General features: G+C 41.7%; 1 protein-coding gene across 1 annotated transcript in view; it reads left to right on the plus strand.

Moving 5' to 3' along the window:
* The first annotated feature begins 2,863 nt into the window (after positions 1-2,863).
* LOC101857831 (adenosine receptor A3) overlaps positions 2,864-3,327 on the plus strand; it is an 8,380-nt gene continuing 7,916 nt past the window's right edge. Inside the window, exon 1 of the mRNA XM_005108699.3 lies at positions 2,864-2,953. The gene's annotated coding sequence lies outside the window, so the exon portion shown is untranslated. The remainder of the gene's footprint in view (positions 2,954-3,327) is intronic.

Genomic DNA, 3,327 nt, shown 5'->3' on the forward strand with positions numbered 1-3,327 from the left:
GGCAACCTCCTCATTCGCACTGGAGCAGTAACACCCACATCCTGTCATCCTAAAATCCCATGTACCTTGCCTCCAATTCATACTTGTCAAAAATCGAGATTTAAAACATCTGCATACATGAAAGTGTCCAAGTTTTTAGAAGGCCTCCATTTAATTTGTTTTTTAAACCCACTTTTCACAGCATCACTTGTGAAATGAAGAACGTGATTTACCTCTTCTAATGCAAAGTCTGTGGAGCCCAGTATGTAGGTCAAACTACCACACCACCCTGAGAGCATGACTTAATAACCAACGGTATTCAGCACAGAAATTTCCAAAAATACCAGCAGGCCAACATTTTAACAGTCCTGGTCACAATAAATAGATCCTCCGATTTGCAGCTTTATGGAATGGAGAAAGTGCAAAGGCCCACTAAGGAAAAGTTCGATTTTTAAAAAAACCGACGTTGATTTGAAATTTGGGATCCCATAGAATTCGCATTGGCTTAAATATCGACGAGCCACATTTCACACAATTATTTTTTACCTTGAAGGGTCTTGTTGAGGCTCCTTCGCAAAAGTGCGAAAACTGATTCGATCAGCAGGGGAAAAAAATCAACAAAAATGAATTTCTGAGTCGAGTGTACCTCATTTACATAAAAGGGATGACTTCCGTAGTTTGAGTTGCCACTGTGGACCAGCGTAGCTTTCTCCGTACCGGTCTACCTTTGGGATTTTTTTCATGCGCCCGTGTCGCAGTAAGGTATGAAGAGAAAAAACAAAATTTATAACGATTTCATTTCGAACATGTTTTGAAGGAAGAATAAAAAAAGAAGGTAAAAAACGTCTTCCTTGGCAACTAGTGTCAAGACGACGCGTTCAACGTGACGTAGGCGAGGCAGCGTAATAATAATAATAATAATAATAATAATAATAATAATAATTGCATTTATATAGCGCATATCCATGCTCAAGAGCATGCTCTATGCGCTTTACAATTGTTATTACCCCAGCAGACCCTCTGAAAACACTCAGAAACTTTCTCAGCTTCCGAGGAAGCATACAGTGCAAATCTGCGGATTTCACGCGCTCAAACACTATCAAACTGACAAGATCTTTCACTGTCTATAGCTTGGTACCCATTCCCACCTGGGTGAAATGAGGAAAATTTGTGCAAAGTGCCTTTCCCAAGGACACAACGTCGGGCCCCTGACGGGATTCGAACCCACGACCTTACGGTTGCGAGTCCGAAAGCCTAACCACTACAGATATAATAATATATCTATGTCCTCGTTTTGAGTTTTTACGAGTTTTTTTGTGTTCTTGCTTTCCAGGGGCATCATCTATCACCCTACTTCTTTAGTTCCTGCTGGTGTTTTCTGTTAATTTTGTTTTCTGCCAGTGCACAAGGAGCATGTTTTTTGTGTGTGAGTGTTTTCCCAGGGGTACAATTGCTGCCGGCGCCTTATCTCAGACCAAGCCGCTGCCTGCCATCCTTTATTTCTTTTTTCAAAATCTTTTTCAAAATCCAGTTACTCTGTACCTAGTAATTGGGCTACGCTGTTGCCGCATATGTGTCGGCAATTAGTAAGTAGAAATAAAGAGTAAAATACACGACTGACAGGGATGCAGTAGCGGCGGTGAGCATTCGTCACCTACTTAATGACTGACACATGGGCTCGTGTGTTCTTGGTGTATACGTGTAGGTGTGACTTTATTTTTCCCCTTTCTGTTATAATATTGTTATTTTTGTGAGTATGACAGCGGAAAAAAGTGATCGGTCAGGTGTCAAGAAAGTTTCTAACGATTTTTCACAGGTTATAATTTATATCCCTCCTGTGCCGCTACACCGCGACCAGGTGCTGTCGGTGGCCTAGTGGTTAGTCCTCCGGACCCGAAGTCGTGAGATTGCGTTCAGGGGTTCGAGCCTCAGCTCGGTCCGACGTTGTGTCCCTTGGAAAGACACTTTACACGAATGTCCCGTTTGGCTCGGTCCTTTCGGATATGTACGTTAAATCCGGAGGTCCCGGTTCCTAGATAAACTTATAGTGTTGATAGGGGTGTTAAACCTATAATATTATTTCACCACGTTTACATTGCTATCATCGAGGAGTGTGTCCAGTTTAAACAGAAGTGAGGATTTTTCCCACAGTCCTGTCTTGATCCCAGTTATTGTGATAGTTTGGACATGGGGCACTTCTCGAAGAGGAGCAATTCGACACAGGCTCGATTTACATCTTTATTACTGAGAACACTTAATTTGGAGGTACGAAGGTCTTTTTCAGAAAAAGTTTTTTCCTCGGCTACTGGTTCGTCAACCGCAGTAGATCTAGTTACGACACCACCACCCCCCCCCCCACCCCGACCCAAACACACACACCCTCTGTTTCATAATAATTTATATTATACTCTAGCTAACCGAGGTGAGAATTTTGCTAGGAACCGAAGAAAACCTGGCGAACAGGCGCTTCCAAACAGCGGAGGTAAAAAAGCCTTTAAGGTCAACAATAAAATGGCTGCGCTTAGATGAAAGTTTACTAATCCCCAACTCGGATATTCAATACTTTTGAATGGGCCTAAAATGCGCAAACCACCGCAAACTTTATCCAGAAATAACACAGTGTAATTTAGGTCTTCCATTATGATTTTGAATGCCACTGAGTTTAATCTAAATATTATAGCGGTCGCTCGTTACCGAAGTAATTCTGCACAGTTTACGATGTCATTGTGCAAATCTATGTTGTGAAGAACCAACAGAGAATGCATCTTTTGGAGTAAATCCTAAAGTCCCAGTGGAAAAAACTTCTATAAAGCACCGCAAGGCACCCCCAATGAATGCTTTGGATAAGTGTCTCAAATATTAACATTTTTCAGACAACAGACGTGTAGGTCTATGCGTGGGGCGAGAAGAAAATTCTTCACTGACGGTAATGGAGGACAATACAGAAAGACATTTTCAAAGACCTACTCACTAGGTATGGGACGTTTGAACAATTTAGAGCCATTAGAATTTACTCGCTCTTGCTTTTGCAATTTGCAATGCACTGAAATAATTATAAGCGGATTGGAAATAGAAACAAAAGAACGACATTTGGACTTTCCTCCTGTTCTTACAAAAGGGGAGGACTTCCGTAACGAGCGACCACTATTAAATCTAGATTATATTCAATGGCTTCCAAAATCCTGATGGGAGACCGAAAGCCACTGTTATACCATCTGTTCATGACAAAATTACGGTAGTTTGCGCATTTTTTAGGCCCAGTTTAAAGTTTTGTAGGTCTGAGTCGGGGATTAGTAGACTTGAATCAAGGCGCAGCCATTGTTGATCACGCAGACTTTATCTACTTCC

This window comes from Aplysia californica, unplaced genomic scaffold (genome assembly GCF_000002075.1).
Source record: "Aplysia californica isolate F4 #8 unplaced genomic scaffold, AplCal3.0 scaffold00710, whole genome shotgun sequence".
Classification (NCBI taxonomy): domain Eukaryota; kingdom Metazoa; phylum Mollusca; class Gastropoda; order Aplysiida; family Aplysiidae; genus Aplysia; species Aplysia californica.